Raw genomic sequence first — 27,241 nt, forward strand, 5'->3', positions numbered from 1 at the left:
ATGTTTTCTATGTTAAAAAGTGACGGATATTGTAAATGAACCTTTTAATCTGACTTTTGGTCTGATTTTTAACTCAAAATATAGTAAGTGTTTTGCAAAGGACGCTGCTCTCCACAAAGGTGAAAAAAGTCCCAACTGGTTTGTACATCTGCAGGTTTGTGTGAGTGTTGAGTGTTTTTCTGCTTCTGTACGGTGGAGCCTCGACCCTTCAGCTTGAACATTTCACAGGATAAACGGGTTCAAATCTTCTGAGTAAATGCAGCCGACTAGGAAATAATACATCTCATTGCAAAGCAACTGTGTTTGGACAAACTGAAACATATAGATCCATATGAGCCTGAGTGCTCTCACATACCTCAACACTGTAAATGACTTGTTTTTTGGACTGACTGCAAACACTTTGAGTTGAAGCTTATCTTCAGTTTTGCACTGGTTTGGTTGAAAACTTGGCAAATTTCAAGCCTGAAACCTGCGAGAGCAAAACTGAAGCATCACTCCCAGAGCCCTGATATGTGACAACAGCCCGACCCATAGAGCCTCATCACTGGGAATCATGAACCAGAATTATCCTGTAAGTTTTGGAACTGGATCTGGATACTTATAGAAAAACACAACAACAGAGGAAATGTGCTCATGTTTCCTAAAGGGCAGGCTGATTGATGCTCGTTATATTTATCATTAAAACACGTCACCGATATGTTTCTTTTGTTTTTTCACAAACATGAATCAAACAAAAGTGAACCCTGTTTTTGTTGGGGACTATTTTTAGCAGTGGATTAATACATTGTGTGAGCCTGAGGGTCAAAACTCAACATTTCACAAAACGCTTTTTTTTTAGAAAACACATTTTTTATTTTAAACACAAAAGCATAAAAAAAAGAGATTTCAGAAAACACAAAAAAGAAAAACAGCATTTCATAAAATAAAAACTCCTCAAAAATTTTTACATTTTACAAAACTCAAAAACTTTTCAGAAAACACACAAAAAATATGTTTTTAAACTCAACAGCATTTCAAAGAACACAAAAATATTTTACGAACTGGAAACCCAAAGTCACATACTGCACAGATATTGCAGGAGTTGGGTGTGTTTCACGAACACTGTTTTCTTTAGTTTGTTTTGTCACTTGTTCCTCCAACTCCTCTGAGGTGGACACATGCTGTGGCAGGAGGCGTGTTTCAATCAATAACCCCTCCCACCCTCCGTAATCCGATTTACAGCGTAACAGAACAGTATCACAGCTTCCAGGAATGCCTGGGTCGGGTTGCTCTTTATGCCCTCATTGATTTCTAAATCTTTGGGCTGCCTTTGTAATGATTTGCTGGAGGCAGGCGATTCCTCTGCGCTGCACTGGGTCCATTAAAGGCATGTGTTCACACATTTTTGACAATGAATATAGCGTATGTGCACTGATATTTTTTAGCAGGTTTGGCTCTGTGTAAAGTCAAAATCCCAAATTACATCACAATGTTATTACATTTTCAGAACTATGTATGAATCTCTGCATATTCACTTTTCTTCTTTTATATACAGAAAAGCTTCAGTTAAAGTGTGGGTTGCTTTTTTAATCAAGCTTTTTCCCATTTAAATCACAAATTTAAACGTTTTTGTAAGTTAATTTCTTAAAAAAAAAAAAAAAAAAAAGAGTTCACAAGATTTGAGGACTATTTCACAGATCTCTGTTTTGTTCTCTTTGCCCACATGTGTTAGCAGTAATTGCCGCTGAGTTTCTGGACTTCACTACCCACAATGCCACCATCTTTTCGTCTTCTTCTCAGTGAGTTGCGGAGCACGCCTGTTGCATCAGCTACACTCACCTCCTCTGGTGGAACAACGGTTTATGGAAAGCTCGTCACTAACCGTGCGCTGCTTGTGATGTTTCTTGGGATTGTTGCCACAGACAACTGGAAGGCTTTTCGTCAGTGGGCAACAGGCTCGGTCACCACTGGGTTACCTCATTTGACCATAGATAGTGACTCAATGAAAAATCGTATTACAAGCCCGTTTCTAAAAACGTTGGGACGCTGTGTACAATGTAGATAAAAATGGAATGTGATGATTTGCAAATCATGTTAACCTGTGTTTAATGGGACCTAAGGCAACATATCAAATGTTGAAACTGAGAAATTGTATTGTTTTATGAAAAATTTATGCTGATTTTAAATTTGATGTATTAAAAACATTGGGACAGGGTCAATAAAAGACTTGGAAAAGTTGTGCAACACTAAAAAAACACCTGGTGGAACATCTCAGCTAATTAGGTTAATTGTTAATAGATCAGTTAAATTATCGGGTTTAAAAAAAGCATTTCAGAGGTTCATCACTCTGAAAGGCTGCATGGACAAATAGTGCAACAATCTAAGAATAATGTTCCTCAACGTAAAACTACAAAGAATTAGTGGATTTCATCGTCTACGGTTCATAATATCATTAAAAGATTCAGAGAATCTGGAGAAATCTCTGAACACAAGGGACAAGGCTGGAAACCAATATTGGATGGTGGTGATCTTCGGGCCTTCAGGCAGCACTGCATTAAAAACACACTATTCTGGAGTGGAAATCACTGCATGGGCTCAGGAACACTTCTAAAACCATCGTCTGTGAACACAGTTCATCGCTGCGTCCACAAATGATGTTAAAACTCTCCAAAGAAGAAACCAGATAGAAACATGATCCAGAAACACCGCCGCCTTCTCTGGACCGAGATCATTGAAGATGGACTGAGGTGAAGTGGACAACTGTCCTGAGGTCTGATGGATCACAATCTGAGGTTCTGTTTGGAAATCATGGACGCTGCATCCTCCAGGTTAAAGAGGAGAGGGACCATCCAGCTTGTTATTAGCTCAGTTCTAAAGCCAGCATCTGTGATGGTACAGGGATGCATTAGTGCACACGGCATGGGTAGCTTGAACATCTGGAAGGAAGCATTAATGCTGAATGATATACAGTGACCCCTCGCTATAACGCGGTTCACCTTTCACGGTCTCGCTGCTTCACGGATTTGCATCGTGCATTGTGTTCTGCATTCTGATTGGCTAAACAGTCTCTCCGCTTCTTCTCTACCTGTTTGTCAATAACGTTGCGGTTTAATATGTACACGTACGTAAAACAGCTTGCCAAATTAAAAATAATCGATGGTGGCATGTCGGTTTATAAGAATCTTTTTGCCCAGAAGAAAAAAGAGCGACAACAACTACCGATAACTATGTTCTTCTCTCGAAAAACCACACCTGCACCGCCGGCTTTAGAAGAAAGAACCGCTGCAGAGCGGAGTCAGGATGCAGCGGCTCAGTCAGAAGAGCAGTGAAATACACGAGTCACTATTTGTCCTACTGTACTTTGTATTTGTTTTCATAATCATTTTTCATTTTCTCCCGTTCTAATCCAATGACTCGGGTCGCAGTGGGGCGGTGCCGATCTCAGCAATTTGAAGCCTTCAGTTCGTATTGATGATTAAAATTATTATTTTACAGTACAGTAGTTATTTGTAAAAAAAAACATTTATACAGTACTTTTATTTGTTAAACAAATGCTTGGGCCTGTAAAAAGGTTTTGTTCTTTGGTTTCAATGTATTATGGAGTATTTCATTGTATAATAATTGTAAAAAAAAAAAAGGTTACTACTTCACGGATTTCGCCTATCACGGTTTCTATTTGGAAAGTAACCCCCGCGATAAACGAGGGTTCACTGTATTCAGGTTTTGGAGCAACATATGCTGCCATCCAGACAACGTCTCTTTCAGGGAAGGTCTTGTTTATTTCATCAGAACAACGTCCAACCACATTCTGCACGTATTCCAACAGCATGGTTCTCTAGTAGAAGAGTCCGCTGATAAACTGGCATTCAATTCAAAATCAGCATATATTTTCCAAAAAAAAAAAACTTTTCTCAGTTTCAAGAGTTAATATGTTGTCTTTGTTCTATATTCAATTTCATTTGGATCTTTATGATTTGCAAATCATCACGTTCTGTTTTTATTTACATTTCACACAGCGTCCTCACTTTTTTGGAAAAGGAGGGTTTAACAGTTTTCCGCTTTGGTTTAAAACCTGACAATTTCACATGCTGATGTCTATTTAGATTTATTTCAGAGTTCCCTTGTTTTTACTTTAGCCTCATAAAATACTTCACTTTTTACTTTTTAGCATTGATTTTTCTGATTGTTCAGTTATTGATCTCTTTAAACGGTCCACGCCGTTACTGTTGGCATTAGTCCCTTTGTTCCATCAGATTTTTATATTGTTGGACACTGTTGAGATTATCACTGACCTGTCAGATTAAAAAGATTAACCGGTAAATTCAGGTTAAACTGTGACTTTCAAAACTTTGTGGTACTTTCAAATCTGGGCTTTTCTACTCGTGCTGGTTCAGTGTTTTTGCTCCACATGAAAATATATAGTATATATACTGAAATATATGAGCCACTGGCACAATATTCAACTTTATTCATAGTTACAGATTTAACAACAACAACAGAAAAAAAGAACAAATAACATTTTTGGCCAATTTGAGTTAAATGAATCTTAAGCAAGTCAAATGTTGTTGACACATAGGATGTTTGAAAGGAATAGAAATAATTATCTAAGCAGGACCGAACCGTCTCCCTGCTGTTGAATTTACAGTAATGTGATGATGTTGTTGGGTCTAGAAGCTCAGTGAGTCACAGGGAGGGACAGATGTCACACTTTGGCAGTTAATTACTGGAATTGATAATTCAAGAAAACAGATGTCAAATCAGGGAAATATATCATTTGCAACCAAGTGCCCACATTTAGCAAAGTCAGCAGGAATATTCTACATTGGGACCACAGTGATGTTGCGCGGCCTGCTCCATGTTTTAATTGTTGTTGTCGTAAACCTTTGCTTTGCACTACACAAATCCAGATCTTTAAAAGAAACAGTGACGTTCTGCTTTTTCTATTTCTGCTGTTTCTGAATGTCGCTGCTGATTTTTGTAAATTCTCCTATCAGATAATTTGTTTAAAGTAAAGGTCTTGTTTGTAAAATAGCCTCAACATTTGGGCCATCTGGATCACAGTGTGAATCTGACTAAGCCCAGTCAGCCGTGCGCACATCTCTGCCCCCCTCTGCAGGCACGGGTTGGGGCACACTTTGGTCCTCCCTTCACTGTCGTCCCAACGCTCCCAGGAGGCGTTTTAAGTTCCTGCTGTTCAGCTGTGAAGTTGACAGACACCATATTGCATGTAAAGATTTGGAGTCTGTCTGGGTGCAATCGCCAGACACCCAAACTCCAGTCTGCATGCAGCCAGGTTAAGTGACCCAACACTACCGGCTTGGGGCATGACACGCTCACAACTGCTTCACAGGCATCATCAACCCACTTCATGTTGACCTGTTAATCCCAATGTGTCAAGCTGCCCCTCCTCATCATCATTTATCACTTCGTCACCTGTTTGCAAACCTGCTTCACATCTTCACATCTGACCTGCCATCATGATTGTGTGTAGTTACTGTATTAATAAGTGCTCAGATAATAGGAGGGCACCATGTGTGTTCTAATGTGCTTTGTTAGAGCCCAGATGAGGACGGAGGCTTGTGAGCTCTGATACAGTGACCTTAAATAAAAGGCCATCTTCGTGCCCCAGTGGATATCAAAGGTGATTATTTTCATCTGAGTGCTTTATTTGTAGCACGAAATGAATTCTGTTCACTGTTTACATTTCAGCACAAAGGAAATAATCCAAGCTTTGCTGTTAAATTTGAGTTTATTCTTGTTTAAGCAATGATATATTTCATTTTGTATCAGATTTAAGATTTGAGGGAACATTTTGGGAAAAACTCCAGCAAGTTGTCAACAGTGCTGTTTTGAAATAACTGAGACCTTTTTCACTTTTTAAAAGAAGGCACATTTAACACACTTCTACCATGAGACTATGTGGTGTCCTTATTTTACACAGAACAGTTTTATTATTTAATAGTCGCTATATAATTTCTTTCAACATGATCTTAATTAAAATATCACTGGACAGTATTGTGACAATATAAAAACAAAACAAAAATAATGTATGTTGTTCTCCTAACAGTTTATCTTAGGAGTCTCGCAAAAATATAAATAAATTAGTAGATTATATCACACACAAACATATGTGAAGGTGCATACATACACATACATTTTAACAAAATATATGTACATTCATACAGAAATAATGTGTTTAAAGTTTACGCCCTGCCTTTTTGGGTTTTATATAATGTTATTATTTCCCCTGGATTTTTAAATTTTCCCTATGCAAAAATTTACAGTAATATTTAAACCCGCTTGGGAATTAATCTTTCGTGCAGAATAACATCAGGTGTAAATATGTACTGAAATAATGAGAGACACTGCAGGTCGATACCACAGATAACACTGCAGGCAGCTGCAGAAGAAGAAACAGGCAAGTGTTCAATGTGTGGCGGTTTGGAAAGGCATCAGAAAAACTACAGAATATGAATTAATTCATTATTTTCTGCCTGATTGAAAAATGACCCGCATGTCCTTCTAACTGGAAACCAACGGCTTCGGCCACCGGGGTCCTATAGGTGAATAGCTAATGAAATTGATTTCTTTAAGCGCATGCAGCCTGATAAGGATTGCTTGACCGGATCATCTGGTAGAAGAGGGTCTTTAGCGATCTGTCTGCTGGAGCAGCTGTTAGAACTTGGCTTGAGTCATAGGTTTGGAGCTCCTTGGATAATAAACCCAGATTTATTTCAGAGGGTCAGTGGAATTAGACACCTAATCTGCCTATGTGGTTTTATAAGATGACTAATCTTGGTATAGACATCCGTTGTTTGGTCTCATCCTAGTGTGCTTACACTGTAAGCTGGTTAATGCTATAAGTGTGATTGTGGCAACCATTTGTCAGCTGAAAGCCTCATGCATTTTTAGTTCTGCATATTGTAGTAGGCTCCCAGTGGGAGAGCATTAAAGGCTGGCAATTGGCCATTTATTCAACCTTACCCCACTCATGGTAGAGATAAGAAACTCTGATCCATTAAACTACTTAAAGACTTTGTGTGGTATCATATTGATGTGTTTTCGGAGTTGTTTATGCATTTGTGCGTTCAAACAACGTGAAGTATAACTGAATTTATAAAGTAGTTATCGCTCACATTCGTTTTAACAGATGGTTTTATTTGTTAATACAAAGCTTAAAAGAAGCGGAAGTGTGTTTCAGCCCTCATTGATTTTTGAGCAGCGACGTTATTATCCTTTTTCTTTTCACTCAGTACACTTAAACTTCTTTATTTGGGGACGCAAAAAGAAGTTTCACTGCCTCATAAGCCTCATCAATAGCATTGATTGGTCGGCTCTGGACACAAAAGAGTAAGTGTGAAAACGGGCTAAGAGCTTTCATTTGGACCACCGCGTGGTTTGTAGCCGTGCTGCCATCGAGCCTGGAGGCCTGGTGATGTCTGTCTGTCTGTCTGTCTGTCTGTCTGTCTGTCTGTCCGTCAGTCCGTCCGTCGCTGAGATTGAAATGTCTCAACCACTGGCTGGATATGGGAATTATGTTCAGCCATTCATGGTCCTCAGAAGATACTTCCTGCTTACTTTGGTCAACTTTTCCTCTTGTCAATATTTCAATACTGGTTAGATTGCCATATGCTGTATTTATCGGACACAGGAAATAAGAGCACTTATTTGTACTGAGGATGTATATCGGATGTCAACCAGACGATCATTCACGCATGCTAACGTGACCTCTAAAACCCAAATCAAACTCTGTCCAAAGAGCGTGAGATCCCGTGAACCTGAATCCCAGTGAAACATGAGCGTCACGGACGACTCTGCAACATGACAGCTTGATGAGTGGCCGATGGCATCGAACCTCTCTGCATCTGCTGCCTGCTCTTACTCCGCACATGTTTCACTGAGCTGCATAGTTTGTTTTGCCTTCAGTGACGGTGTCTCATAAATCTGTCCTGCAAAACATTTGCTTCTCGTTTGTGAATGGCGCTGGGGTTTGATTCAAGGTTTTGGTCGGGGGAGGGGGGTGGTGGGGGTGACCTTCTTTAGTTTAAGTGGCACTCCATTAGCCTGGTATGCTGCAGAAAAGAAAGCAAACCTATGATGTTCTGAATTATTAGCACACGAAGGCTCTGAAGTCAGCGGCTGTCTCATGGAGGAGATCACAGAAAACATCTTCAGCTCACCGACGGTGAGACGCTGAATTACCGGGAGCCTCGAAGTCTCGCTGAGCTGTGACGATGCAGCCGTCCTAACGGGCACAACGACCACTGACGAAAGCAGCTGTGAGGCAGTTAATCCCGGAAGTCCAGCCGCAGCGACACAATGATGTCTTTAGGATTATCAGGCCCCAAAACACAAACAATGGATGGTGAGACTCAAATGAATCGGCCCCGGGCTACCAGGGAGCTGCCAGGGGGACTACCAGGAGGCCACTAGGGGGCCACTAGATGGGTTACCAGAGGGCCACCAGGGGGCCACCGGAGAACCCCCAATTGCCCTGCAAGAAGGGACAACTCCACTGAGCACCACATCGAGGATTCCTCCATTTTCAGACGACATTCTTTACATCGCTTCTCTCACAGGTGGTGATATTGAAACCTGGTATCACCTCACTTTGCAGGTTATATAGTGACTCCTTTATATTCCATTAATCCATTGATAATTTACTTTGATTGATAATTTACTTTGATTAATCACACCTTAGTAACTCTTTGCCGTGCGTTTTGACAGAGTTGTCAAGTCGGTCGCTTTTATAATGCAGTCAGCAGGAATGCCTTGTTGAACTATAATAATTGATACCTATATGATCACACTTATGGTTTTGAGTCACCAACTCATTTTGTGTCGGCTATCTGAATTTGTCTTTGTTGAAATATTCCAACACGGCATGTTTAATGATTATTTCTAACAATCACCAACTTGTTTGCTTTATTCTTATTAGTTAGGAAGGATTGGGGCATGCTGGGTAATGGCAGGGGAGGAGTTACCCAGTTTCTCTAAAATAATGTCTTCGTATTTAAATACACATTTCTAAACCACCACCAGTGTTATGTGGCAAACAGTATTTGATTTATTGGTTCTCAGACTGATTCTACTCTTTCTACAGTTGTATGTTTAGTCGTCGTGAAACAAAGCACTTTGAACCATGAGTGAAGTTACAGTAGTTGATTATTAATTTAATACAAGACTATGACTGCTGTACAACTTGGATGGGAAACATATTTATGAGTAAATTGACATTCTGTAAATAAGATTAGGATACAATAAAAAAAAAAAGAAAAAAGAAAGAAAGGGCCCCAGAAGGCTGTCCCTGATACTCACAGATGTGATCTGTTTACAACTTTGGCAAATTTTCAAGTTATCACAACAATTGTGAGTTAAACAGAACAAATACATTTGATTATTGACAGCCGGATTCCCACCTTCATGGAAAAGTTGTGAAATAACAAAAACTGTTTTCCAGCCTGGAAATGGTTTGAAAATGAACAGAATGATTTTGAGAAGTTTTGAATATGCAGTGGTATTTAGGGAAAAACATCTGTTCACTAAAACATCTCAAGCTTCTTGGGCTGCGTTACCGTGGGCAACGGCCTGGCTGGGCTGGTTGTGTCGTGAATTATCCTCCTTCAGGGATGAGTTTAACGTTTGATCACCTTCCAACTGATCCCTGATACAGGATTACACACGGCAGTTGTGTCGCTGTCAGTCAGCTGGTTTCTCACCTTCCCTCAACAACCAACCATAGGGCTCCCACGTCCTTCCTGTCAATCAAGTCACAGAAATGGGGTCAAATATTATGAAAACCGTTGGTGTGTGTCTGCCATGGATGTGATGTCCATGTGTTGGATTCACTCATGTAGCTTGTTGTTGAGACACATTCAGCTTCTCGCCAGACAACCCTGCGCTGTTTTGCCGTAGCCTTGCTCAAGGGTAGGTTCCATCCTACCTCGGGTTCATTTAAACCAATCAGCATCACACCCTGCCGCCGCTGCAACGACCTACCGCGTCCACCAGAGCGTTTTTTCACAGCGTGTTTATTAAATGTTATTCTGCACTGCACGCCCAATGTTCAGCAATTTTTTAGATTTAACAAATGTTGAAAAATATTAGCACCGCACTCGTCACTGTCACCAGCCGTCCAATCACAGTGAAGGAGGGGCGGGACATATGCAGTGAACCACCGATACTGGTCTCTGATTGGTCCGCCCTTCAGAGCGGCTGTGGAAACGCTAATAAACGAGCCGAGTTACCGGGCGGTCATCAAAGACAAAAAACCTGAAGCTGTGAGCGACGGTCGGAGCTGCCGGGCGACCTGAATACACGTCATCACCGTGTCGGTCTCGAGAAGAAGAGTACAAGTTGTACCGTCACCGAAGACTCTCCTCGATGTCACACTGATTTCATTGCAGGGACTGAAACATCAATTTATACTGAACGACAGCAACATTCAGTACTGATGTAGCAGTGGGTGTGTGGGAGGATAGGATGAGGAGTGAGGATAGGATGAGGAGGGAGGATGGGGTGAGGATAGGATGAGGAGTGAGGATAGGATGAGGGAGGATGGGATGAGGAGGGAGGATGGGATGAGGTGGGAGGATAGGATGAGGAGTGAGGATAGGATGAGGGAGGATGGGATGAGGAGGGAGGATGGGATGAGGGAGGATGGAATGAGGAGGGAGGATAGGATGAGAAGGAAGGATAGGATGAGATGAGAGGATAGGATGAGGTGGGAGGATAGGATGAGGGAGGATAGGATGAGGAGGGAGGGTAGGATGAGAAGGAAGGATAGGATGAGGAGGGAGGATAGGATGAGGTGGGAGGGTAGGATGAGGAGGGAGGATGGGATGAGGTGGGAGGATATGATGAGATGAAAGGATAGGATGAGATGAGAGGATAGGATGAGGTGGGAGGATAGGATGAGATGAAAGGATAGGATGAGATGAGAGGATAGGATGAGGTGGGAGGATAGGATGAGGAGTGAGGATAGGATGAGGAGGGAGGATGGGATGAGGAGGGAGGATACGATGAGGGAGGATGGAATGAGGTGGGAGGATAGGATGAGGAGGGAGGATGGGATGAGGAGGGAGGATGGGATGAGGAGGGAGGATAGGATGAGGAGGGAGGATGGGATGAGGGAGGATGGGATGAGGAGGGAGGATAGGATGAGGAGGGAGGATGGGATGAGGAGGGAGGATGGGATGAGGTGGGAGGATATGATGAGGAGGGAGGATAGGATGAGGTGGGAGGATAGGATGAGGAGTGAGGATAGGATGAGGGAGGATGGAATGAGGAGGGAGGATAGGATGAGAAGGAAGGATAGGATGAGATGAGAGGATAGGATGAGGTGGGAGGATAGGATGAGGGAGGATAGGATGAGGAGGGAGGGTAGGATGAGAAGGAAGGATAGGATGAGGAGGGAGGATAGGATGAGGTGGGAGGGTAGGATGAGGAGGGAGGATGGGATGAGGAGGGAGGATGGGATGAGGAGGGAGGATGGGATGAGGAGGGAGGATAGGATGAGGAGGGAGGATGGGATGAGGAGGGAGGATGGGATGAGGAGGGAGGATAGGATGAGGGAGGATGGAATGAGGAGGGAGGATAGGATGAGAAGGAAGGATAGGATGAGGAGGGAGGAGGAGGATGAGATGAGAGGATAGGATGAGGTGGGAGGATAGGATGAGAAGGAAGGATAGGATGAGGAGGGAGGATAGGATGAGGGAGGATGGAATGAGGTGGGAGGATAGGATGAGGAGGGAGGATAGGATGAGAAGGAAGGATAGGATGAGGGAGGATAGGATGAGAAGGAAGGATAGGATGAGGAGGAAGGATAGGATGAGAAGGAAGGGTAGGATGAGGAGGGAGGATAGGATGAGGAGGGAGGATAGGATGAAGACAGATGATAGGATGAGAAGGAAGGATAAAATGAGGAGGAAGGATAGTATGAGAAGGAAGGATAGGATGAGGTGGGAAGATAGGATGAGGTGGGAGGATAGGATGAAGTTGGAGGATAGGATGAGGAGGGAGGATAGGATGAGGTGGGAGGATAGGATGAGGAGGGAGGATAGGATGAGGTGGGAGTATAGGATGAGGTGGGAGGATAGGATGAGGTGGGAGTATAGGATGAGGTGGGAGGATAGGATGAGGTGGGAGGATAGGATGAGGAGGGAGGATAGGATGAGGTGGGAGGATAGGATGAGGTGGGAGGATAGGATGAGGTGGGAGGATAGGATGAGGTGGGAGGATAGGATGAGGTGGGTGAAGGTTGGACAGAGAGAGTCTTTAATACTGGAGAACAGCGTTTTCATTCTGGCTTTAGTATCCACCATCTGTCTCGAACTGTAATCAGGAGTCTGGTGACCTCCACCTTCTATCCACAGAAACACACTTTACTACAGAAAGAATGTGTCATGTTGTCACGTTATTGACGCGGCATGTTGCAGAGTCGGCTCCTGTCAGTCGTTGCATTCGATATTCCTAATGCCAAATACAATAAATGTTTGGAGTCCAGTTATGATCACAGGGTGGAGTTGTTGCCGTCTGTTGCTGCTCTTACTGGGCAGGTGTGGGGAAACTCCCTCCGATGAGCTTAATCACTCCTACGTTTGGGAATCCTTCTGCAAATATTTCAGCAGATCAAACATGTAACTTCTCACTCATCTCCTACTAAATGCTCTGCTTTTTTTTCTCTCCCCCAAGTGATGAAGCGCCTTTCTTCTGGCACAGTGCGGATGAAAGGTGAGGTATTAAAAGCCGTCAGAAAGCTCAGTTGGAATCGGTGACTTACGGATATGCGAGGTAATGTGTTGAGAAATGGGAGGAGTGAAAGGAGCGGTGCTGTTGGTGGTCCAGACCTGAGTAAACACAGTAAGTGTTGGGACATTGTGGTGTCAAAACATGCCGCAGCTTCGGGAGAATTCCTCAGAAATACCACATGTGGGTTCTTCAGGCTCTGACAGATGTGGGACGACGCAGCGCAGCGTTCTATGGTTGCATTTCTTACAACATATTATATCCTCCGTGCTCCCAACATCTCACACCTATTCTCACCACACAGGCAGTCAAAGCATTGAGGAAAATCCCAACAGAGTAATGACGGGAAAGTTCTTTGTTCTGGCCTCTTAGTGGAATGTGTAAGTGCTGACAGACAAGACTATTTAAGAGCAGCAGCTCTTAAAATCAAACAGGACACACTCAGTGTTTAATTCTGTTGCAACAAACCCAAAAGCTTGCCCCGACTCATTACACTCTCAAAGCTCGCTGGCACACCTCGCCGTGGGAATGACACTTCTGACGCATCTCTGTTTGAACAGGTTGATTCCACTTTCTCTGCGTTTGGCATTCAGCAGCTCCTCTGACTTATAACAGCTGAAAGCAGCAGCTCCGACTTCACAAAGGGTTAATGGATGGTGAATACGAGTCCTGAGCGTGCACACAAATGTGGCTGCGTTTGAAGTAGGAATTAATCCTGTTTTATTGTGGAGGAGCTGGCAGGTTGACTCTGAGGTGCGGACAGACGGGCATCAGTACAACTTGCTGCTGAGCTCTATTCATTTCCCTGATTTTATGTCCCATGTGTATTTTGGGTGGCGTCCTCCTCACGCTCATCTTAACACTGTCAGCACGGGTTTCCATGTTTGTGGCCAAAGTATTGCAAGAATGTTTCTGATCACGGTGACACAACAACTCGGTTGTAATGATGCTCACGTGATGATGCTTCTTTTCAAGTCCAAATTATCTTAAAGATCCAACCGCCCAAATTAAAATGAATCTAGAGGCTGATTCTAGTTTCATCGCGGGCCCCACTTTCATTTCTTGATAATAATAAGAGTTGATAACATCTGGAAGCGTTGCACCAGTCAGTCAGACAGTTTGTACACATCACAGCAGTTTATTCAGAGTATCAAAGCCTCTTTGTTTGGGGGTAAACTGAAATTTTGTGAAAACTCCCTCAACGCACTGTAAAAATGTGCCCAACTGAAGCAGGAAGCTGCTGTGTGAACTGTGATGGACGGATGTAGACAGTCTGGGCTGTTTTTCATCCCAATAAATGGACTGTCCCGTTGGTTCGCTCCAAACCTGCTTGACCGTCAGTGTTGTCGCTGTCGGGTTCTGAGATCTTAGTGATGATCTGACTTTTGCCCGAGTTGTAATAAACTGGTGGTGCAACAGAGAGATTCAGCTTGATGCTCCAGAATAAAAAGCCGATAACAAACACTGAGTGCTTATAAAATATTATTCAAGATATTCTTCACAAACTTTGTGTCCTAATTCATATTTAGGAACCCGTCGGTTCGGCTCCATCAGATGTGCTGATGCTGGTCTTTGTGTATGCAGAGCTGCAGAGAGAACAACATGAAGGTGCTCGCTCACACCGCCTGTTCGTGTCAGAAAACAAAGGCCTCGGGCGTCCCTGCAATACACAGCCGCAACCGGGACAACACCTCCAAAGCAAACAGGCTCTGTTAGGCTCTTTATAACAGCAGCATAATGCTGCGCCTTTGTTCCCTCCACTCCTCCACCCCGGTCCTCCTGCTCCACAACAGGTGCCGCTTCAAGTTGCTTTTCTCCTTCATTGTTCCTTCATTTCCAAAAGCCCGTGTCTTTTTGAACACGCCCTCCGAGCCGACATTGTAGGTGACTTTCTCTTAATGTACTCAGCTTTTCATTTTTTTTGTGGTGCGGTGAAAGCATGGCTTAGTGAGTGTGTGTGTGTGTGTGTGTGTGTGTGTGTGTGTGTGTGTGTGTGTGTGTGTGTGTGTGTGTGTGTGTGTGTGTGTGTGTGTGTGTGTGTGTGTGTGTGTGTGTGTGTGTGTGTGTGCTGAACCAGGTTCTTCCTGTCAGAAATGACACCGCTCTGTCTCTTCCCTTTTGTACTCACAAAGTTGAGCGTGGAAGTCGTTCCTGACCTCAGAAATAATAATTAAAACAAAAAATGCTGACTCAGGATACACGCAGCAGCTTTTTCTGAGTCGACTTCACACTCTGATCCAGATGTAGCTGAAAGTTACAGAAGAAAGTGAATGTAAATTGTTCTATTTTCACTGAGTGGCTTTGCTTCGTTTTAGTTTTGTGTAACTTATATTACAACTCAGCCTCTTACGATCAATAACAACAACAACTGACCATATAGGCTGTTATCAGCAATGTTTCAGGTGACATGGATGAAAAGGTTGGCTTGTTATGATGATCTCATAGAATTATCACTTCACTGCAGCTCTAATTAAGGTGGTTTATAACTACAGCGGCAGCTTTTTTAGGGAAAAGGTTGTAAAGAAACCGAGGCTACCTGCCCAGCACAGAATGAAGAGGAGCGTCTCGGAGATGAAGTCATGGATCTTTTTACGAGGACCGAAGTGAGACCGAAATGAGGCCGAGTGTCGGAAAATGTGACTCCACATGATTTCTAAAGCTGCTCTGTGTTTGTTAGATGTTGAAATACGCCGAAAATGGGCCACTTGTGGGCGCTCTAATCATACGGTTGGTGGTTCCATCCCCGGGTCCTCCCGTTCTTGGGCAAGACACTGAACCCCAAGTTGCACGGCAGCTCAGACCGTTTATTATGTTGAAGATCTTCTACTTCTTCTACCTGCATTTTTATCACAGTGACGTTTGTGGTCTCATCAAACGTGCTGAGCCGTTCGTGGACGTCTGTGTTTGTTCGGTCGGGTCCAGCGTTGGCCCGTCACATTAGTACTCAACTTTCATTTGACAGTGTGGTTCCCCTCAGTGCTATTAAAGTACTATTAAACAGTTTTGGGTCCCGGCAGATGAGAGAGATTTTCCCACAGAGCCTCAGTTGACAGAAGTTCACCCAGAGATCAGTGAACTGTTAAGATTACACGATTAGTTTTTCCCTGAACAGCTTGTTTCCAGTAATCTTATGACGCTCATCCATTTGTGAAGACATACATCGGGCTGAAGTAATATGGGACCCACCACTTGACCTGCCGCTGCTCCCGATGAGCGTGAGCGTTGGGTCAGCGGTTACATGACAACCATTGGACCTGTGTAACGGCTGCTGGGATAAACTCTGCGATGACCTCACAGCTCTTCTCCACGAGGCCCGTTTCTGTTGACTTTTGGGACCAAGTGGAATCATTGACTGGACAGCAGGTGGTAACTTTGGTCCTGTTTACTACAGTCTCACTGAGTATTTACTGTGAAGAGAAGTCATACTGTCAAAGTGAAATATGGGCAAGAGTATATGTTTCTGTTGCATATGATAGGAATCTTTTGTATGTGTTTTTGCCGGTAGACAGCGTAAACAGAAACCGGGGGGGCGGAGACTCTATTGAAGTGAGGATGTTGCTGTTCTAGTTTACTGTATACATCTCAACCCGTCTGGACACCACAGTCGGGAAGACTCTCTCTTGAGTTTAGGTACTCTTGGTGTTTTGGTGTGCTATGGTGGTTCGTGTCCCAAACACCGGCCCTGACAGGTGGAAACAGCATCAGAACCTGTGCTGGAGGTTTCCTGGGTTTGAGCACATGCCATGTGGGCACGATTGGAATTCACTCCAGGAGATTTGCTGCCTGTCACAGCAGTTTCAAATATTATGGTTGCTGTCTTCATACCAGATAACGGCCGAAACAAATAGGACTGAAATGAGCTTTTTCTGATGTGAATATTTAATTGGTGTAGGGGTGAGAGAAAAGACCAGTTTAGGAAAACGCTGGTTATGGTCATGGTAACAGAAAGGTTATGGTTGGGATGTGAATGTTGGGAAACTCTTTTTAAAGCATCGCTAGTGTATCTTGCTTTATTTCTGGTGAGGACAGTTCATATCATCCATTTTTCTTTCAGCAAAATCACAGCAGGAAATACAGAAAAAAACCATGAATGGACCGACCATGTCTGGTCCATGAGGCTTCCTGACAGAACCACATGCAGCTGTAGAATATTTTCAAAAATATCACGTCAGTGTAAATCCACATTTATTTGAACTCAGCCACTCGGTAACTCTGCTACTTGTGGCATTTTCAACAGATGTCGGCAGCTCCTCGTCTTCATATCAAACATGATGGCAGACAGCAGAACATCTGCAAACTCACTCAGCTAGTTGAACTTCGGGTCTTCAAGCTTCACTGACTTCGACAAGCTTCCCAGCAGATAACTCAGTCCTTCAGATATGAAGTCAGTTTGAAACTTGTCTGAATAACTTTCTGTCTTTGCCCACCTACTGTGTGACACTTTAAGCCTTATTGTCCTTGACAGCCTGCTCACCGGAGAGTTGGACTCATAGAGCAGGGAACTGCTCTCACTGTTTTCACTCCATGAAATTCATCCAATAGATTTATGAATTAGTGAAGCATTTATTAAACAAATGTTCAGCATACCTGAACATTTTGCTCAGTTGTGCTGATTTATTTGATACTTCAAATTCTCCCGGGTGGAGATGGCCGCCACTCAGTGGAGATGTACAGATGTTTTAGGCCCTGTTGATGTTTAGATTGATATGAAGATTAAGCTGAAGATGAAGATGAGGATGAAGATGAAGCTGAAGATGAAGATGAAGATGAAGCTGAAGATGAAGATGAAGAAGGCATCGACTAGAACTCAGACATCCGGCCGGAGTCCTACAGAAGTGTCTTCAGACACAAGAAGAGCAAGGAGTCCTTCAAGAGATGGTCTGGCCCCTGCGACCTCACCGTCACAGAGTCCGTCTGGGATTAGAAGAGGAGACAGGGAGACGGCCTAAATCCACAGAAACAAGTTCTGCATGAAGCTCTGGACAAGCTACCTGCCAGGAGCCCCAAACCACAGGGAAGTGTTGGTGTTGTTTTAAAGGTGCGAACACAGAATACTGATGGGATTCAGTTTTTTGGGATTTGATAGAAGGTGTTTATATATAAATATTCATCATGGCATTATTTTTGTAAAGCATAGTAACTTTTAATGCCTCAACTTTTGCATTGTGGGATGAAACTGGAGCCCCGAGAGGAAAACCCCCCTCAGATGTTAACTTGGGACAGAAAGGAGGAAATGGGCTGTGAAGCAACACACCTGGCCGAGCTGGAGGATTTCTGCCTGTCAATAACCTGTTGCCATTAGCGACTGTTGCCAAGTTGGGATCCTGATTTGGGCTCTTTGCCCGCCATGAGGCCGACTCACTGTTGTTTATAGTGAGGAAGAGCGATGCTCCTCTGTACGAGTAGAAGACCAGAAGTCTTTCCTCCACACGACACCACGCTGTTAATACTATTAATCACCTGACCAGGTATTCTTGGTTCAAATGTTTAATAACGAGCTCATCTTCTGATTAACATGATCATAATGTTCGTTTTGTTAAATAAGTGTCGTAAGTACTGATTTATTCAGCTCGTGACCCAGAGGTGAACGAACAGCACACTGAACAGAACTCAACATACGTGTCTGTTTTCCACACGGGAGCCTTTTTATTCTCAGACAGAGTTGTTGTGATATTAAACTTTTAGCACAACAGTGATTTACTATGTTACACAACTCAGTGGGAAAAGCTGCGTCAAAATACCAAATATCTGTGTCATGCTCCACTAAAGGATCCAACATGATGATACAAGTAATATAAAGGTGTCAGTGTTGTCAGCTTGTATCCTAACATGAACTTCCAAGCAAGTCTTTTTGTTTTTGTGGGTTTATTTTAGACGCCGTTTGCTGTAAAAATGGGGGCCGGAAAACATGTCAGTAACTGCTGGGTTGATCCCAGAGAAGTCATATATCAGTCAGTCATGTAGGTGGTAGAGGTGCAGCAGCACATAACTTACCAGCGCCAAAGCCACAGGATCATGAGAGTGCAAACACGGTTATTGACAGAAACACAAAGGGAGGTTTAAGGCAGTCTCATCCCAGCTGTGTGAAATTTCAGCCAAACACAACCATGTGCAAAGAGGGTGGGCAGGTGACAGTGTTGGAGGACATGAAGTCCCCACACCCCTCCCCCCCTCAAACCAATTTGTATGCCGTTTCCTTTCTTCTCTCCTCTTGTGGTTTCCAATCATGACCCAGTTTTGGAGGAACAAAGCCCCTCGCACCCCCGTTGTGCTTATAATAGCTGTCTCCAATTAATAGGGCGGCCTGTATTTTTGTGTGCGTGCATCTGTGTATACTGATCATGGGGCAACCGAGTAATCCTTTTTCTGTGACACGAAGGTGTTGCAGACATGCTGTCTTTGCCTTTGCCCACCTCCTGGTTGAGTCTTTAAGCCTTATTGCCCTTGACACACTGCCCTGCAGAGATCGGAGCAATCCTGTTTGTGTCCCTCGCTGTGGACAGAGTGGGGCAGTGTTTCCCTACTTTGCCTGAAGAGACTCCCCGTTAAGCTGTGAGTGGAGTTGCAGCCTCACCAGTGGGCTTGTGTTGGTCCTGGTTTTACTGTTGTCTACTGTGTCAGTAGCAACACAAAGACATCTGTTTCTTAAGCTAATTCTGCTCTTTTCTTTTCCCAACAAAGCTCTCTGAAGAGAGTGCTTCTTTCCGAGAAGAGGTGCTGCCATTGTTCACTTAATTTTCTCACTTTTCTTTTGCCAATCTGTCCAAACAGATTTACTGTTACTGAAATTAAGTGCATGAAAGAATGCAGAAAGACCTTAATGAGACGGCCAGGGGTCCCAGGACGGAGACACATTTATAATTAAACAAGCAGAGCATTTCTGAGCCTGAACCAACACTGGTGTCCCCGGAGGAACCATTAACAGCACCGTGCAGCTGATCTGTAGACGAGCGCCGTCTCAGCCGGCCTTATTCTCAAACCATCGACTATTATGGCGCTGCTTTGCTCTGCCACATAAACACGCTGAGATAGATCGTAGCCAGACGAGTGTGTTTGGCTCCACGAAGTGAAGACAAGTTTATTTTGAAAAATGCCAACAGAGATGACATCACCACAGCTCCTCTCCAACACTTGTGACTACCGTACTTCGATTGTCAGTATGTGGCCCACGGAGGCTGTCTGCTTAGTTGACCGGTGATTTCCAGTCATACACAGTTTGACAGTACATGTAACTGAAGTTATTTTATTTTCCTTAATTTAGACTATTGTTTCAGCTGCTGTATTTACTCAGTTAAGCAGTTTATTAGGTTGTTGAAACCTTTTTAGATGCTGTTGATTCAAATATATAGAATACAGACTGGATATAAAAGAGTTCGTAGCTTCAGGTCTGTAAAATGGTTCTGATCCAGAAGTGTCTTCAGCTGCAATACCAGCGAGTGCCACTAGAGGTCGGCTCCAAAAAGCCTCCGGCTCCATAGACTCCCATTCAACTTCTCTCATCAAATCCAAAGTGAATAAAATGTGTCCATCAGTTCTCTCGGTGTTGTTAGCTAAAGTCACTCCTTCTTATTAGTTTTCTGGAGGTCCATCTGAAAATAATCCCTCATTCATTAGAAAAGAAGATTCAAAAAGACCTGTTTTTGGGGGCGTGTCTGTTTGATTGACAGGCCTGTGGTGCAGTCAGGTTACAGCTATCGGTGGGCGGGACGTAGTATCGTCAGGTTTCCGATCAGATCGGTCAGATCCACCTCTGGCTCCTCCCCCTGCTCGTCCAAATATGGTCACTTCCTGCTCCAAACCGCTCCGAACTACCAAGATGGTGACGGACAGAATCTGAACTGGAGGATTCATAACGTTCACAAACCAACGATGACATCACTGATGGTTGATGACATTTACTGATGGTTGATGGTTGATATTGAAATGTTGGAGGTTGTAGTTTTTGGTGAAATTGAGTTTTGTATAAATATATAAATATGTTTTACAGAGCGGTTCAAAATGTTGTCATGTTATAAAAGCCCATTTGTATACAATTCATCATGTGAAGACAACAAAGACGCACAGATGTCGCTGTTTGGGAAAATGAACACGTGATCATACAACATGTCATCCGCTTCATCTGAAGCACACTGAGACCTTCAGACGCTAGTTCATTATTCTCATGCTTCCTTATGACCGTGGAGCTTTCTACCAAATGTAGCTTCCATCAGATTAGCACACTGTACTGATTAATTTTTTTGTCCACTAATTAAAAAAAAAAAAAAAAGTAATGTTATCCTTATTGGGTGTGAACTCTCCCAACTGAACACTATTGTTTGATGAACTCATCGCTTATGACTGATGAAAGCTAAAACTGATGTCACCAAAGGTGTCAAATCCTATAGGGTACAAACCAAACATGTCATGTGAACAAAAGCATCCCCGTACACTGTCATCTACTGAGCACACACTCAGACACAATCAGCAAAGAGACAAACGCACGCAGAAGCGACGAGAACAAGCTGCAAAGCAAACAAGGGAGTGGAGCTTGAACCTGAAAGAGATGCCCGGGCTGCAGCCCCGTGGGTGTCGGGGAGGACTACCTCTCACCTTTTCAATGCTGTTTGCGCACACATGTGTTTGCCCGCCTGTCTGTAGATGTATGTTTGCACATAAGTATGGATAAAAGTGTAATGTTTGCTCTCTTAGCCTGCTTGACAGCCGTCTCTCAGCTTAAGCCCCATCCAGCTCGGGCCTTTCAGCGGCACGCACTGCTAATGGAAAAATAAGCTGTGAAAGGACATGCGATCTGAGGGAAGTCATTAATTTCCAGTCAGGCTTTTGTAGTCACTGACTTTGATAAATGGGCTGTCATGGATCACTGTCCTAATACTTTTTCTCCACCCAGTTGATAATTGCTTTATTCAGATGTAACACAGGTTGTTGAATTCCTCAACAAGACACTGATTGAGCTGCTTGATCACGGAAGAGTTTGATCATGTTTAGTCATTGTTAATGTTAAAGGTGCAATATGTAAAATTGAAATCCTGTGTTGTAATACCACTCTGTGCCTTTAGAGGCAACGGTGAGTCACTGTAGAAAGAAGCAAGAAAACAGCAACAGAAAAACCATTTACCGACGCCGTTTAGAGGGTTTTTCAGTCATCATTAAAACCCCACTTTAATTTTTCCAAACAACTCATTTGTACACAGGATAAAATTGCCTCCGTTTGGTAGACAGCTGGATGACCAGATGATTGAAGGAGTCTCACACAGCTTCTCTAACTGCTCTGAAAGGGATCAACAGCTGTTTACTCACCAGTCTACAAGAGACATCGTGAGTTCAGCATTAAACTTCTCTCTTCAACTCACCAATAGCTTTTATCAAGGGGTGGAAACAACGGCAACACTGGTCCTGTTTTGCTTCTAGCGTCTTTGAGCTCCCAGTCAGATCCACCGCTTGCTCCGTTCCACTTCATCCAAGTATGGTCACTTCTGGCTCAAAACAACCAAAGTGGCAAAAAACAAAACGCAGAACTTTGAACTTTAAAATGTCAGTTCAGAAACCATTGGGTGATGTCACAAAACTTCTTGGCTAGGTTCATTTAAAGGTCATGATATGGGTTAAAGTAAGTACTGTGTTCAGGTTATGGGTCATATAGTTTCGGGAAAAAAAGGCTACTTTTTAAAATGGGGGTACTTTGTTGTCATGGTTACAACAAAATCATGTAATTAAGGTTCCTTCCTATGCAGACTTTTGTGCTCCTTTAGAAACAACTGATTCTGTTGTTGTCATTGTGTAGTTATGAACACATGCATCTGGCCACGCCCCCCACATGGGACCATTTCCAGTCGTTGCATCCTAGTGGGCGTCGGCCACAGGGTGATTTTGAAAGTATTGGATTTGCATCAACTACATAAAAAAATACTACTTAACTTCAACGTCATCGCACTTAACTACCGATACTGGTCACTGATTGGTCCTCCCCTAAGAGTGGCTGTGTAAACGGTCCCTGATTGGTCCTCCCCTAAGAGTGGCTGTGTAAACGTTCCCTGATTGGTCCTCCCCTAAGAGTGGCTGTGTAAACGTTCCCTGATTGGTCCTCCCCTCATAGTGATCATTTAAACGTTCCCTGATTGGTCCTCCCCTGAGAGTGATCATTTAAACGTTCCCTGATTGGTCCTCCTCTGAGAGTGGTGGTGTAAATGTTCCTTGATTGGTACTCCCCTGAGAGTGGCTGTATAAAGGTTCCCTGATTGGTCCTCCCCTGAGAGTGATTGTGTAAACGTTCCCTGATTGGTCCTCCCCTGAGAGTGGCTGTATAAAGGTTCCCTGATTGGTCCTCCCTTGAGAGTGATTGTGTAAAGGTTCCCTGATTGGTCCTCCCCTGAGAGTGATTGTGTAAAGGTTCCCTGATTGGTCCTCCCCTGAGAGTGATTGTGTAAAGGTTTCCTGATTGGTCCTCCCCTCAGAGTGATTGTGTAAAGGTTCCCTGATTGGTCCTCCCCTGAGAGTGATTGTGTAAAGGTTCCCTGATTGGTCCTCCCCTGAGAGTGATTGTGTAAAGGTTCCCTGATTGGTCTTCCCCTCAGAGTGGCTGTGTAAAGGTTCCCTGATTGGTCCTCCCCTGAGAGTGATTGTGTAAACGTTTATACGAGCCGAGTTTCCAGACTGTATTTACAGTGAAGAAAACTGAAGCTGTGACTCATCAAATGATTTACAGCAGATATTTAAAATCAATTTAATACATACAATATATTAACATTAAATTACAGAACATGCACAAAGAACATCATAAAGCTTGTAGAGTCACCAACAGTTATCTTGATGATGAAAGTATTTCTCTTTAAGTATTTTACACATTGTATAAAAATAGTTCTTTTATTATGTTTATCATAGTTGCTCTGATAACAATATTGTTCGAAAAATGACCCACCCAGTAAAATCACATGTTTATCTTCCCTCTGGTAATCACATTATGATTGAAATTGCGATGACTTTTCAGGTCTGTCCAGGTAACTATGATAAATGTCATTTCTCAATTAGATGATGAACTATCTCGTCTGCAAAGTTAAGACTTTAACCTGACAGTAGCACGAGAAGAAAGATCCCAGGGTGTCCAAAACAACAAGAGGCTGACTAATGAGTGGCAGGACGGAGATACTGACTGATGTTAGCTTCATGGCATCGTAGTTGGTTGAAACTGAAGGACAGAATCTTTTAGTTTTCTGATTTTTTTGAACCCAGAAATAAAGAGTTAATTTTACATACTTTTCTGTACCAGTGGAAATTTCAGTCCATTTATGCAGCTACAGAAAAAGTCATGGTTTCACCAAACTCATTAGGAAACATCCTCCGGGGACAACGAGCATCCACACCAGACATCCCCGTAGTTATAATAGTTATCTCTGCTGTGATCTCCCAACCCAGTCGGACTGTTATCTGTACGGGTGCCCAGAACACCCCGGTCCTCTGGGAGGCTGCACTCAACATGGTGTTTAAGCCCCGCCCCCGGCCGTCCTCTCTGTCTCACCACCAGTGGAGGGTCCATACCGCTGCTGAAGCAGACACGCTGTCTTGTTAATTTCCTGATTGTGTAATTCTATCATGATGTTGCTCGTCCTGTCAGAAATGCTGCGAGTCATTGTTTGGACTGTGTGTGTTTGCGTGAGATGAGTGCCGGCGATAGCACACGAGCATGGAGCCAAGCTTCGCTATCGGAGACATCAGAGCCAGCAGCTCCGTCTCTCCGTGACTTCTTCACATAACAAACCTTTTCATCCAACCTCTGGTTCTGAAGTATGGTGTTGAGGCAATCGCATTCATCTTTGCCTGTGCTGAGCAGAAAGCTCAGGAGAAAGTGTGTGTGTTTGTGTGTGTTTGTGTGTGTTTGGTGAGCGGATGTTTTTCCAATGCAGAAGGAGGACAGAGATCCTATCTGGCCCATTAACTGTAATCGTGCTTGTTTGGAGTTCATTTGACGAGGAGTGGGGTCTGTAGGAAGAAGGCAACGGAAGGGGAGGTGTCATCCTCTCACATCAGACATGAGGCTCCGGGTGCCAACAAGTTTAGGTCCCAGCGAACAGGGATGGCCGTGATCAGTTGTCCACCCTTCCTGGCCTCGGGGATGATAATCATGCTGCTTGTTTGGCCTTCACTTCTTCATGATAGCAGCAAAGGGCTAAATGACAGGACTCTAAACAAACTCTCAGGGTGATAAAAGGCAGACGGCTGCTTCACACACGTGAGTTCAGTCATGCTGCTACACTCGAGAGCTGCTGAAACATGATGCTTCTCCTGTAGGACTCCACTCTCCTTCTTCATACCTTCTCTGGATATAATGCAACACTCACAGAACCCTGTTGTCTGCAGGTGCTTTGTGCTTTGCTTAGAGACAAAAACAGATTCACACAGTCCAAATTAAGGGCAGACTGCACCGCTCCACAACAGGTGTCTTCACACAAACATGTGAACACGTCTATCCAGTCAGACGTTCTGCACGTTGAGTCCCTTCAGTCACAGAATTTGGAGCCTCTCAGATGCAGAAAGGATCATTTGGTCTCAAAGATGAATCAGTGTCCAGTGAGGGCAACAGAAATGAGAGAATCAGGACACGCAGCGTGGAGACTCAACCACTGACGAACAGCAACCCTCTGTCTTACAGAGCTGGAAGTTAAAACCAATCTTGTTATCAGGCCAAAGCATGGAAACCACCTGATGAAAAATAAGGTGCCTTAGGTTTAACCACATGGTGAGTGTTAGAAAAAGTCAAAATCATTTTACATAAGAAGTGGTACGTAGCTTACTTAACTCATGTTACACCACTTAAATATGTTACGTCATGTAAGCAACTTAAAAGGAATCCGGGTCATTTCTTGGGGACCTGAATCCTGATCTCCTGGGTTGGATCCATCCGAACATCCCCGACTGACCTCTCTCTCTTTGTACTTGGACAGACGACCTCGGCCACGTGTCCTCCTCATTCAACGCTGCTCGAGTACCTAACACGCCTCGGCGAGGTGAAACGTGACTCTGGCACGCTGATGGTGTGACACCAGCAGGAAATACAGCATCTACCACATCTTTTTGTTGCATAGCGGTGATGTAATCTTGTAATCAGCTCAGCTCCTTTGCGATCAACTGAGTTGTTTGTGCTACCACATGACAACCGTCTGCAACTGTTCACAGTTCACAGAGTGAGCAACACAAATACTTAGACAGTTTACAAGTCTTGTAGTCTGCATGCAGACGGCGTTCGTGACATCTGTTACTGATTCTCAGACCAACACCTGGAGTGTTCTGCTTTATACGGTGAGAAAAACGACCTTGATACACTTCAGCTTATATCCTGTAAACGATTGCTGCCAGTAGCGGCTGTCAGAATCCTTCCTGGACCTGTTTTGGAACACATTATGGAGATTTCAATCCAGTATAATGGGATCACCCTTTAAATACCCTTTCAAACAGCTACACTAACAGGATGTGCGACCCAGTCTTCAGCCATTTCCCCGATCAACCTGACTGGACTGCGTTAAGTAGACACCTGATTTGATGATCGAGCTTTGTCAGATCGTCACAGCCTAAGCTCCGAAGGGATGAGCCACAAATCACCTGCTAAGACTCTTTGGAGACCTAAATCTCCAAGTTTACCTTTCTTACCTGTGCTTAGGCCTCTTACTGTACACTCTCTTTGCGGGACACTGAGGTTGTGTCCTGGAAGGGCTGGCTGGTAATCTAACACCTGCTGGAAGGACACCTGGTGTCCAGATTTACTGAGGTGCCATCGCAACGGCAAGGCCTGTGTTTTTACGCCTCGGTCGCCGGGCCTCAGAGCGCCGCTTTATTCCATCATTAAATCATTAAATCAAAATGTGACACAATCGAGCAATCAGGCGCACGGTTATCATTAGTTACAAGGCAAGGCAAGTTTATTTGTACAGAACATTTCAACAACAAGGCAATTCAAAGTGCTTCACATAAAAACCATTAAAAGCATCAAAACATCAGGCAAAAGAAAAGCACATTTAAAAACATTTAAGAACATTGATCGAAACATTAAAAACAGTCATTAAAACATTAAACAAGCTAAAAATAGAATGAAAGTTGCAGTGCAGTTTAAGAAATAAAATACAGTAATAAAATGCAGGAAATTGATCAACATCCTTGAGTTTGGTTCAATTAAAGGCAGCAAACAGAAAAGTCTTCAATGTTGATTTGAAGCAGTTGAGAGTCTCAGCAGACCTGCAGCTTTCTGGGAGTTTGTTCCAGATATGTGGAGCATAGAAACTGAACGCTGCTTCTCCATGTTTAGTTCTGACTCTGGGAACAGGAAGTAGACCCGTCCCAGATGACCTGAGGGGTCGGGATGGTTCATAAGGTTGCAGCAGATCACAAATGTATTTTGGCCCTAAACCATTCAGTGCTTTATAAACCAACGGCATGATTAAAGTGGATTCTTTGTTGGACAGGAAGCCAGTGTAAAGACCTCAGAACTGGAGTGATGTGATCCACTTTCTTGGTCTCAGTGAGGACTCGA

The 27,241-nt window shown here is 43.6% G+C and overlaps 1 protein-coding gene across 1 annotated transcript in view; it reads left to right on the plus strand.

The window, feature by feature from the left end:
* brip1 (BRCA1 interacting helicase 1) overlaps positions 1-27,241 on the plus strand; it is a 90,358-nt gene that overhangs the window by 55,978 nt on the left and 7,139 nt on the right. The gene's annotated exons all lie outside the window — the stretch shown is intronic.

Source organism: Brachyistius frenatus, unplaced genomic scaffold (genome assembly GCF_029030835.1).
Source record: "Brachyistius frenatus isolate BFR_SWC_R1_liver_20210118 unplaced genomic scaffold, ASM2903083v1 Contig_303, whole genome shotgun sequence".
NCBI classification, from domain to species: Eukaryota; Metazoa; Chordata; class Actinopteri; family Embiotocidae; genus Brachyistius; species Brachyistius frenatus.